Source organism: Asparagus officinalis, chromosome 3 (genome assembly GCF_001876935.1).
Source record: "Asparagus officinalis chromosome 3, Aspof.V1, whole genome shotgun sequence".
Taxonomy (NCBI): Eukaryota; Viridiplantae; Streptophyta; class Magnoliopsida; order Asparagales; family Asparagaceae; genus Asparagus; species Asparagus officinalis.
Window position 1 is genome coordinate 71,576,544 of NC_033796.1, and position 13,607 is coordinate 71,590,150.

The following is a 13,607-nucleotide window of genomic DNA, read 5'->3' on the forward strand; positions in this document are numbered from 1 at the left end:
ATACGCCTTTCGTGGTTTCAATCAATCATATACTTGCATATAGACCCACCAAACCTAATTATTTGCCGACTTATTAGCCTCATCTTGCGCTTGGGTGCATACAAATCAGACATAGCTCGGGTATTTGATATTTATCGTATCCGGATCCATTTATCAATTCAGATACAGAGATGTAAGAAAACATAAGATTGAACACATGCATGGTTCATATGATACGGGAGAGTACATTAATAGATATGGAAAAGTACGATGGACCTAATAGCATATAAGAAAACCAAATGCATTTTAATAGTACATTAACAGATATAAGAAAACCAAATGCGGATTTTTTAGTAACCATATATGCATCCGAATAGATTTGGATACAAATATCGCATCTTACTTTCTCATCCAAGTATGTCCATTTTACGACAAAGTATAAAGACATGGTGGACCTAAATAGCAATTTCAATAATTGGCGGGATTTCTCCAAGTATTACAGATTTGAAGGGGAAATTATTGAAATTACCCAATTGAAAATGTAAACAAAACTGACATTATAGGGTTCAGTAGGCTAAATACCACTTATATACCCTATTATTTCAAAAAAAAAATTTCACTTGTACACCCCAACTTGTATTTGGTAGCAAATAAATACCCTAAAAAGTTTTAAACTTGCGCTTGCATACGCTCACTATTTTTAGTAGCAATTGAATAACACAAAGTTTTTACAACTAGCACTTAAATACTCTAAACTTTTTAAAATTGCACATAAATACCCTCAGTTATGCAAACTTGAGGGTATTTAAGGGCAAGTTTTAAAAACAATATCAGATTTAAAAACTTTAGGGTATGTACGTGCAAGTTTTAGTAACTTTAGGGTACTTAAGTGCAAGTTTTAGTAACTTTAGAGTATATAAGTGCTAACAAAAATAAGTGAGGGTATATAAGTGCAAGTTTAAAAGCCTTAAGATATTTTCTTGCTATCAAATGCAAGTAAGAATATATAAGTGAAAGTAGATAAAACAATTGGGTATATAAGTGCTATTTAGCCTTCAAAATATTCAATTTCTCTTGTTAGGAAGCATTTAGATTATTGTTTGTATCCGATAAGGAATCAATCAATTTTATGCAATCAATACAAACAAGCGTTATGTCCCTGCTTGCACGGGTTGATTTGTTTTTTTTTCTATATCTAAGTTTTCGTTTAATAGACTACAAATATCTATCTTCTCCAAAAATTGAAATATTGGGTAAATTTTCACTAAACTCCCAATAAGATTGGGCATTTGACACTAAACTCCTACACATTTCAAACTCTTATTAAACCTTCATTAACTTTTGGCAGAAAGCTCCCAAATTAACATTGTTAGTTAATGTGTAATCAAATGACCAAAATACCCTTAATAAATTTTGGAAGAAAACACCCAATAATTTTTAGTTTTCTCACTTGACCCAAATAACTTTTGGTGGAAAACCCCTAATAATGGTTGTTTATTATTTTTAGGGTTCTATGTAATTTTTAGATTTTTCAGGAGGTTGTTTCTAATTTTAAGATTTTAAAAGGTGTTGTTTGTAATTTTTGATTTTGGGGACTATTTATAATATCCAGATGTATTGGTAGTTCTTTGTATTTTTTGAAATTTTAGAGTGTTCTTTCAACTTTTAGATTTGTCAAAGGTCTTTTTGCAATTTTAGATTTTGAAGAGGTTGTTTGTAATTTTCATACTTTTAAGAGACCTGTTTGAAGTGTTAAGGGAATTATCTATAGATTTTAAAAATTAAAGGCGATGGTTTGTAATTTTTTGAATTTTCAGTTGTCGGTAATTTTTAGAATTTAAAGGGTTTTTTTGTGATTTTCATAAAATTCAAGGGGTTGTTTGTAGTTTCATATTTTTCAGATGGCTAATTGTATTTTTTAAGTAGTTGTTTGTAATTTTATGAGTTAAAATAGAAATAATTTGGGAGGTATATATTGGCCTTGAGGGATAATGTACGTCAGTGTTATTATGGGATAGTGCCCTTATGGTGGTAAGTGCAAAAATTCAAAATATATTGATGGTTTACTGAAATTCTAAAATGTATTGGGAGTTTTAAAAAAATTTACAGGCTTAGTGCTAAACGACTAAACTTATTGAAAATTTAATGGAATTTATCTTTTAAAAAATTAAGGAGATCCGTGTGATAATTTTTTGAAATATAAGGCTGAATAATAAACCATTAATCTCTCCTCTATAAATAAAAGCAAAGATAATTAGAAATGTGATTACCAATTTTTTTAATTATGAATAATTAAAGAGAATTAAAAATATAATTATTTAATTTTTTATTATGATTTGATTAATATTACCAAATAGTTGAAATTAATTAGAATTTTCTCCTCTCACTTTAAATATCAACATAATAGGTTAAAATATCAGTGCAATAAAAAAAAAACTGTTTCGTGCAATCACCAACTTCCAAATGGATGCTGGGGACGGACAAACTAGGCCATTTCCCCAATGTTAATCTATCAGGCCTCCATGTATATAGACAAGACATTAGTCTAGTCCAAAGCCCACTCGTAAAGGCCCGGTGCGTCTCTGGCTTCATCTTCCTCCTTGTTTCCTCATCTTTTGATTTGAGTCATCGCACGGTTGAAATAACGAAGCTATTTGTACTAAAGGGTCGCTGCTTGTTCCACTTGCGCAATTCCTCCTCTCACTTTCAAACCCCAGGTTCTATTTCTCTCACTTCTCTTATTTGATTTTTGCCCCCAAAATTTATGGAGCTACGACTGTAGGACACAGGGTTTTTGTATGCATTAGGGATGTAATCAACTATAACTTCAATCCGAGCTACGTCTCTGACAATAATTTGATGATCTTATCGACGCGAAATCATGAAGGAGAAAATCCCAACTTAAACCCTAAAACCTCTCAAAATTGAAATTTCCATTATCTTGTAGCGATCACCTGTTGGCTTCTGTGCATCTCGGAATTAAATTAGGGGTATGCTATCTGCTTGGTTTCCATCTCAGAAAGAAGACACGAGAGGTACTTCGATAGTTGAGCAGCAAACATTAGTATCTCTTCTGGGCTATAAAATGCTACCTATATTACACGGGTAGTACTGTCATGAAGCTGTACCCGTACCCGGCACGTATCACCTACCGAAACTCATGGACATTCCTCGAATACATGCATACATTTATTCAGTTATGTACTCAATGGTATGATATGTGTCCTAATTTAAAACACTTGGCATACACTTCCTGGATATACATCCTACACTTAACATCATTTATGAAACTCATGACATGTGGGTTGGGCTCGTTTCATCCCATACCCATGATTGAAACTATGATTTTAAAGGGCTATATAGGGCTATCGGGCCGTCTAGTTCAAAAACGAGCAATTTTCAATTCTTAATGTTCAACACAATAAAAGAAACTTAAAATATGGTATGAATTTTAATTCTAGTAATATATGAATTGGAAAACAATAATTTTCTCATGTAAATTATTAATCCCCCTCCATAAAGGCTGGGCATGGGTCGGTACGAACCGCGACCTAGCTTGATTTAAACCAAAACCCGACCTAGTCTATACCGGGCCAGACCCGACCCGTCCTATATTCAAGAAGGATCATGGTCCGAGTTGGGGTTTGATCCAAACCCAGGACCAAAGAGGCAGACCCGACCCAATATAGGCCCAACCCGGATTAACTATAAAGTTTATTTTTACTTTTTTAAGAAATCTGAAAATAATTTTTTGTAAAAAATCCTAGAAGCCCACTAACGCAATTTAGTAACACAACAATGTTCGAAACATGTATATTTGTGTGTTTGCGATGTTTTCTGTGTTATATTTATATTTGTGCATATATATATAGAAAGGAAAAAATGCTCGAACCACGCATGTTATGTCCATTTTTCATTATAAATAAAGAGTCTAAAATAGGGGAAAAAAATTAAATATAGTTTTATAAATATAAATATAAGTTTAATATAGTTTAAAAGTAAACAATCGAAAAAAGTTGAAAAGGAGGCCCATGGGCCGTGGGCCGGTACTAGCACGGTCTACCTCCGGGCGGGTCGTAGGCCGAGCTGGGTGCAATGTTGGATCCGAGATCAGAGAGGCAAGCCTGACCCATTCAGACTCACACAGATCCAGGTTAGACCCTTTCCGACCTTGAACCCGGCAAGCTGCTTCAAGAGCCCAAACTGGCACTGCCCATGCCCATACCCAGCATACCCATCCCTATACACACATATGTAGCCATGTGTCTGTACGCCTACATTTTACCACTTTGACGTGTCTGGTACCCACCCATATCGGTACCCATACTTGCATTTATATCGATACCTGTGCATGTATCTGTATTTATCCTTGTTTCCATGTAAATTGGAATGCTATAAATTGAAAGAATAAAGTAAGTCTATTTAATATCGAAAGATTTCTTAGGTGTATATATGTATACATTATACACCCATTAGATCTTGTTTTGAGTGAAACGATGGGTTAACTAGTCTCCATGTTTTATTAAGTAGAGGTTAACTAAACAATCCAAAAGTAGAAGCAAAAACTAAACATCGACAAAACACATCGACTAAAGATCCAAACACAAAAGAGAAGTTGGGGTAAATTCATATGTGAACATAGAGGGTCCCCAACTACCTTATTGAATTGGTAGAAGAATATGAGGTGATCAAGTAATTTCTCATAATACATAGGGGCAAATATGTGGTCCTTGCCAGTTACATTTCCATAGGTTATTCAAAGTAAAGACAACATTTTCTGTAGTTAACCGGATAATACTATTACTTTGATGACACCATAGCTATCTAAATATATTTTGCCACCACACAAGGATGTCCTCACCATTCAAGAATAGATGAAAGATTTGACCAAGAAGTATTCATAATGGCTACAGAGCTGAGAATGGTTATTCAGTCCTATCCCATTACCGCAATCCTAGTTAGAAACCTTTTTAGTCCCCTGAGATGGCTATCACCCAAATTTTTGAAGAGATGCAAGTAAGAAATATTTAAGGGTTTTTGAGATATTGATCACCTAACTGTTATCTATTTAGTTGCAAGTCCCTAAAATCATTATATTTTGATAAAAGTCCCCTACATCTCATCTACTTAGATATGAGTCCCCCAAATCATCATATATGACGACAAGTCCCTCAAACTTTTAAGTTCTTTAAAACAAATCTTCACGGTTAATTCTCATCCACTTAACCCAACTAAACTTATGCAGCTGTTAGGACTTATATTTTAAATTGGATGGATTTTAGGAAGTTCAGCAAGATAAAGTTGACTTTGAATGGGTTCAAAGATACATTGGCTTCTATAGCTTTGCAAAAGGATAAGTTGAAGACGAGGAAAAACATGAAAAATGGACCTACCCCACCTCACCTCCCCTCCCCTCCCCCCATTAGTGTAGTTAATTGGATGAAAATTAAGTTAATTCAATTAACCATAGGGATTTATTCAAAAACTTAATAGTTTATGGGGATTTGTATCTAAATATGAATATTAGAGACTTGTCTCCTAATAGATGAGATTCAGGGAACTTGTTTTCAAATAGATGAGATTAGGGGGACTCGTATTCAAATATGATTATCCAATAAATGAGATTTGGGGGACCAATATCTCATTCACTTGTTAGATTTTGACAAAAAAATATATTAAAAACCTTTTACCATTAAATTTTGACTATAGTTATCTGGGAACTTGCATTAAATATAATCTATTCATTACAATTTGTTGGTGTAAGCCCTAAAAACCTCCTCTTTAGCAATTGATTTTACATATGAAGATAAATGTGCATTTTGATAAACTATTGTTTCCATAATATTCCTTCCTCAAACAACTTTCTCCCTATTTTCTCTGTCGTTTATCCAAAGTTGTAAGGCCCATCAAGATTTAGGCCTTCTTCGCATTAAGTGAGCATGATAACCCTTCTTACTGTCCACGCTACGGCAAATCCAGATTTCACCCATCAACACAAATTTCTATGCTTTATCCAGCAATCAGACCTTGCTTTCCTCGACACATCCGCAAGTTCCTTCCTTGATGCTACTCTTAGCACCCACGTTCTGACAAAGACTAGCTTTGACAGCGGTCAAATGTGTTGTTATGTTATGTTGCGATTTCTGTTGAATATGAAAAGATATGCCAATGTTGACACGTGGAAAGGCTCTGCAATAGCTTCCCTAAGAAGAGTCATGTGAGAACACCTTTTTCCTTCTAATCGAGATCTTATGTTCACTAGCCTATCGTTACCTCGTATTGACTTTAATATTAAAAGTTGTAGATAAATATGTATCTTCAATAGTATCTTCCATTGAGATTTCTTTTTCATATGAACTTCTAACGGATTGATATTTAGTGATGTTTCAGGCTAAGATGTAGAGCTGATTCCGTTTATCATTTAAAAAATTTATCATTTGATCCATGTCCAACAATTTGTTTACGTTTGATCTTGAATTGACTTATCCAAAGCCATATTAAGGTTTAACCCAGTCAAAGTTTGAATAATATTGTTACTTTTAAGAATATGTCCAAACTTGAACTGGATCAGGATGCATTGAACCGGTATAAAATTAAACCATCATCATCTCTACCAACAACACCCAATCTAAAAGCAACCTTTTAAAAACTTTGTTTTAAGAAGGAAATTCAAACCCCTTACATCGTACCCTGTCATCTTCAACTTGTTTACCTTTACCCACCAAAATGGTTAAAATCATAACTCTATCTCTTGCTATGTTATCTAGGTGCTTTTATTAGGAAGTCGTACCCGTATCCAACACATACTAGTATCCATATCCGTACCTAAACCTCTTGGACACTTCTTTTATGCATATATTTATTTGGGCATATACTTAATTATATAATGCACGTGTTAATTGAAAACACTCCTCATACACTTTTTGGATGTATATTCTACACTACACATTTATTTCTTATATATTAATCTTATGTAAATGAAAATATAATATTGATCTTATGTACATTATTAATTTTAATACATATAAATATACATAATATGCATATGTATAGCCGTCTCCCGGTACCCTACCGTTTACAAATTGTTGTGTCTTGTACCTGTGCCCGTACCTGCAGCAGCAGTACTCGTACCCACAGCAGTACTCGTACCCGTACCTAAGTAACCTAGATTTCCTACCATTAGCAGGGACAGAGGAATATCATATTGTGATCTACAATCAATCTTGGTCAAGAAAAATTAACTCTTTTCTATCTAAAGTAAGTTGATTTATGGGTGTCCAAAAAGCTTGCGGCCTGGGCCTGGCTGAGTTCTGGGTTAGGTTAGCCGATGTGGGAGCACCAGGGGTCTAACTGCATATATACATGTTTAATATAAAAAATATAGTTAAATTTGATGATTTTGAGATTTGAACTATGACCAACTCTAAGGGAAATTTAAAACCTACCAAATAGCCAAAATAATTTAATTTTATATTTGATGGTGTTTTTGTTATTATAGTATATTTATTTATTATATATATACCTTTAAGTATATATACTTGAATATACTTATTAGTATATTGTATATAATTATATATTGTATATAAGTATATATAAGATAATTATAAGTATTATTATATATAAGTATATTATAATTAAGTATATATACGTATATCATATGAGTATATAATATAAGTATACTTATATAAAATAACATAAGTATATATTATATCTAAGTATATATATACGTATATAATATAAGTATACTTTAATAAAATAACATAAGTATATAAAATATACATATATTACTATGTAATACGTATATATAAATAAGTATATTTATATACTTATAAGTGTATACTTTAAGTATATACATATATACCACGTAAGTATATACGTATATATTTATAACTATATATTTATAACTATACACATATAAGCATAAATATATATACGTACTTATAAGTATATAATTAATAATTATACATTATTAGTATACTCATATATACTTATAGTATATGTATAATACATGTGAATATGTGATACTTGTACATATAATATATAATTATATACATATATGTAAGTATATACTTATAATACTTATAAGTTACATATTTTTTGCAAAAGTTCTTAGTGATTTTTTTACAAAAAATTACAATTTTTTTAAGAAAAAAAGTAAAAAACTAGGTAGGCGTAGAACTGCTGAGACACGCCCAAGTCTTGGTCTGGGTAGGGCCTTTTGCCTAGCCTGGAAACAAATCTTCAGGCCAGGCCAGCTTGGATGGACACCCCTTGCGTTCATTAGATGAAAGATGTTGTTGAAAATATGAGAGTGAATTTAACTGAAGTCACAACGAAGCTGAAAAGTGTAGGACCAAACTTTAATTGAACAAATTTTTAAAATAAACCCATTTATATTTTTAATTGCCAAAATAGACCCACTTCAGATTTATTTATTAAAACCGACCCATTTTGTGGCCACGTCAGCAGCGTGGCCACGAAATGAGTCGGTTTTTTTAATGTCGCCTCTAAATAGTCGGGGTTGTCAACCCCGACTATTTAGCTATGTACAAGCTAAATTAGTCGGGGTTGGCAATCCCGACTAATTTAGGGCCATATCTAATTGGTCGGGGTTGGCAACCCTGACCATTTAGTAGAGGAAAATTTTCCTACGATAAAAATGGTCGGGGTTGGCCCAAGCCCAGTTGGGCAGCTCTAGGCCCGGGTCTAGTCAAGGCTTTGAACCTGGCCTAAACCCAACACCCCTAGATTTACATCTCAAAGAGTATCGAACTTCTGTTGGCACCATTCTGCTCTACCTTCTTATTTCCAATTTTTCGTCAAAGTTACATATATATTAACAGGGGCAAAATATCTATTCACCTATTACTTGTTAAAAATTTAACATTAGTTAGGTTGTAGGAAAACAAATTCGGTGGTGAATTAGCAATTGTAATTATTTGGGAGGCAAAACTTAAAAGTACCTATAGTTTGGGTGGTTAAAAAAATGACACTTTAGGCGATGGGCTGTTGAAAAAACCACAACCTTGTTTGAAATTCACTGTTGTGACGTAAAAGCAGCAAGTTTCCCCAAAATTTCTCTTTTTCTTTTTTGTTGCTACAGTGTCTTCTGAATGGCCAAATCATAGCTGAGTTCCTCATTGCACTTTGATCTCTTTTTGTAAATATAAGCATTTTCTGGTTCAACTGCAGGTACTGCTCAGAGGGAATACTCTTCGTACCATGATTCCATACTACAGCCTTAAACATGCAGAAGGCGTCTTTCTATAAGATGCTCGATTAAAACATCTTCTGAACATTTTGGTCACTCAGACAATCTTGCAACCAACCTAAATAGTTGACAGCCTAAGAGACACCTCTACTGAAAAATTCAAGAAATTCGCATGGAAGAAAACAAGGTCCATTGCCTCGGAGCGATTGCTCATTCTTGGGGTAGAGGCTCTGAAATGATCCCTCGTTTTGCTGTTTGGGATCAGTTTTTTATCTGACATATTCATGGCGATCTCAAAGAATATAGATTATTCCGGTTGGTTTTTTCCTTGGCGTGAGTCGCGCAAATCTTTTGAAGGAATCGTACCAAGAGCTCTTTCAAAGCAGAGTTAAGGTGTGGTGTTATTATATAGGGTTGATTGCAGATAGACCCCTGCCTATCACCCAATTAAATATAGACCCCCTGTAGTTTTATTGTTGTGAATAGACCCCCTGTTCCATTGCCCAATTGCGGATAGACCCCCTGAGTGGAATTTTTACCCTCGAGGTCTATTTGTCAAGAAAAACAATTTTCTCCTTCTCTTCGGGTAAAAGAGTAACAATTTCACTTAAGGGGTCTACCTATGACAATAGAACTACAGGAGGCCTTTTCGCAATTGGGAAATAGTAGAGGGGGTCTATCTGCAATTAAGCCTATTATGTATTGCTATTGATCATTCAATGTTTATGTTTACTCAAAATTTTTGCATGTTTTTGTTGGATTTGGAACAGGATGAAGGATTTCCTGGGCATCTTTTAGGCGTAGGATCATGTTTTGTGTATGTCAAGTTGGGTGTCTTTGTCCTTCAATGTGCAAGGAGGATAGCTTTATCGCATATAGGAAATGGTGTTGATTTAAGTTTTGTGGTTGGCACGAGAACTCTAGCAGACGAATGGTGTTGAGATGCAGGAAGAATAATGAGTAGAGCTCTGTAAGTGTTGTTAGATAATCCAATGGAATTTTTAGGATATTTATGGTTTTTGTAGGGTTCTGTTTTTGTAAAAGTATTTATGATACATAATCTTGGTATAAGTTAATCTTATTCTTTGTGATTACTGAGTAAGAGCGCCTTGCATCTTCTTTTACTTGGTTGCGCATCTCTGTATGTCTGCGCCTCCAACACGAGCAGGTTCGGTATATTTTTCAATTTTTGTTGTGTCAGATGAACTGAAGAAAATGTCAGGCGGGAACTTCTTGTTTTTTGTTGTTTTATTAATTTTGGCGTTTGAAAGCTGCGAGCATAACATCTGATGATGATGATCTGAGTCTGTTTCCTCTTTCCTGCTACTCTGTGAAGAGTTGCATGAATACTAGCTTTCAATCTCCCCGCTTGGTACATAAATTTGATGAAACTTCGTTCTGGATAAAATCTAATCCATGGCAAGCTAAGATGCATGCGTATTTGCTCAATAGCTGATCGTAATTCGTAAATCTCACTGTAAGTTACTAGTGACTAGAATTATTAATTACTTAGGTAGGGCTTTTTTGGAAACTCCTATTTAAACTAGTTTAGTGGAAGAATACCAATTGATATCCTATACTAGCTAGGCAAGAAGCTAGACCAGGACTAAAATTGGTTGGTTTTTTTTTTTAATGAAAAAACTGGTTTGTTTTGGTTGCTCTTTTAATTTGTTCTTTGGGTAAAGCTCTTTCTACCGCACTAGCTAGTATATATATACTATTTTCTAGTATTTAATTACAATATATATGTATACAAATTAGATGTTATATATATGGTAATATTCTAATATGTTCTTTTTTAATTTTCCATCTTAAAAAAAGAGTCATTGATTGAACAATTAATGGATGATCCGCAGAGTTAAAGTTATACTACCTGCCTATTTTTCTTGCCTAATCATGAAATGAGTCAAAAAAAAAAACATAAAAACATTTCTAGGCATCTAAAACAAATGTTATGTGTGATATGTGGGTGCTCAATCTAAGAACTAGTTTTATTATGTCTAGGACCTAGGGGTGTTATCGGAGCGGATACGGTTCGGATATGACACTTACCATATCCATATCCGCTTCTTATAAACGGATACGGATACGGATACGGATCATTCTCGGTAAGAAAAAATACTTACCATATCCGCACTTCTCGGAAACGGATACAGATCGGATATTTGAGAATTGGATCGGATATGATCACGGATATAAACGAATATTCACGTATAATTAGAATTACAACCAAATAGGTAAATGTATGTGGTTGTAGGCTTCTCTTTAATTCACATATAATTAGAATTACTAAAATTGAGCACAAATCTATTAGACATAATCTTCATCCAAAACCTTCAGTAGCACAACCAATGACACAAACATTTCACAAGACGACCATAACACAACATTTCACAAGAGGACTAAAGTTCATACAACCATGACACAATAAGTTTATACAACCAACTAAAACAATAGTTCAGACAACCATGACAAACATTTCACAAAAAGAGAACTGAGTCAACTGACACTACTCTTGAATCAACAGCAAGCAACATTTGAACAACTTCTCTACTGCGTCCTTGTAGACCCGTCCGTGCTGAGCCATCTGACACTACAAAATGTCTGATTCCCCAGATACTTACCTGCACAGGGTAATTTATTAGTTTAACCAAATGTTTGATATAGTGCCTTATTTCACATGCTTGATTTTTGTTCCATGACTTCAGAATACATATACAAACACTAGAATGAACAATCACCATTTCACAAACTCAACCCCCCATTACAGCAAGTACAAGCAACTAAAAAGGTTCTCCAATAAACACAAAGCCAAAAACTCTATTATTACCAAAATTCTCAACTCCTCATACAAAATGAACTGAGCAAACATACCCAGATGCTAAATTCCACCCAGCAAGCAAATCCAACATGACACGCTCAAAGAACTAAAAGATTCACACATGCCCACATGCCAAATTCACCAAAGGTAGCAAATTAAACCTTGGGAAAATAAATAGTCCAACTATTTTCACACGCACAGATGCTAAATGCAATTAAAAACCCCAAAACCAAGAAATGAAATCGTAAAAAGCTTACATTGTTTCCTTTCCAAACTTCATAGACTCGCTTAGCCATTGAAAAATCGAACCAGCAATCGACCTACGCTGGAAGAAAATCGAATATTTGGAACTCACGCATCCTACATCGCCCTCTCGATTGCAATAGGGTTTTGATTGAGCTCTTAACTTGGAAACAGGCAAGCAAAAGAAAAATTTTAGGGGTTTTCTTTTTCTTTTGGGCTCTTCATTTTAAAAACCCAAAGTTTCACGTTGATTTATTTCTTTTGGGCTGAGGGAGGATATTTTCGGCTGTGAGATCGCTGGCGAACGGCTGTGAGATCGCTGGTGAATCGCTGGCGAACGGCTTGAGACTGGAGAGAGAGAGAGAGAGAGAGGCGGCCTAGGGCTGGAGAGTGGAGGTGGCCTAGGGCTGGAGAGTGGAGGCTGCATGATGGCTGAGGGAGTGAGGGTGAGGGCTTAGGGTTTTTTCTTTTTATGTTTTGGTTTTGGGTTAGCGGGTTTGTAACTATAAATTTGGGACCCGATTATCCGAATCACTATTACATTGCGGATATCCGTATCCGCAACCCTCATATCCGTTACAGAATCCGTATCCGAAAAAAAATCCGAAACCATATCCGTATCCGTATCCGTATCCGCCCGGTTTCAAAATTAGCCTACCATATCCGTATCCGTTCGGATACGGATGCGGATCGGTTCGGATATATCCGAACCGTTTGGCACCCCTACTAGGACCTCTTTAAACAATTCACTAATTGCTTCATTTCCAAAGAAAGAAAATATTTATTGCTGTAGTACCAGAACGACATTCTTTTAGAAAGGTACATTACAAGTAACATTCCACTTTCTCTTGAATTGAGAGGGTCCAAGTGCTAACAAATGAATCGAGGAGGATAGGCCCTATCTGGTTATTATATATATTACTATAATATATATATATATATATATATATATATATATATATATATATTTATATATAGTATATATATATTAGAGAAGAGAGAGAGATAGGAAACCAGAGAAATATGGCAGAAACTTGCTTACCAAGTTCTTTCCATTGCACTTGGTGATGAGGTGGCCAAATCACGCCCCCTACATCACACCCGAAGGATGGAACTATTTTTAAAAGTAGTGAGCGCTCCCTTTCGAGGCGTGATGTAAGGTGCCGCGATTTGGCCACTCACTACCAAGTTCAAGTGAAGAAAACTTGGTTACAAGTTTCCTCCATATTTCTCATTATATGTGTGTGTGTCTTTCTTTATATTGAATTTATTTATAATATGGTTCATTAATTGTGTCGTGTGTGTTAATACTATATAATATATAGTATATATATATATATATATATACTATTA

General features: G+C 34.5%; 1 long non-coding RNA gene across 1 annotated transcript; it reads left to right on the forward strand.

Moving 5' to 3' along the window:
- On the forward strand, positions 2,518 to 10,292 carry LOC109832332. Its single transcript, XR_002244713.1, has 3 exons — positions 2,518 to 2,696; positions 9,172 to 9,583; positions 9,961 to 10,292. It is a non-coding gene; the product is annotated as an uncharacterized LOC109832332 (long non-coding RNA).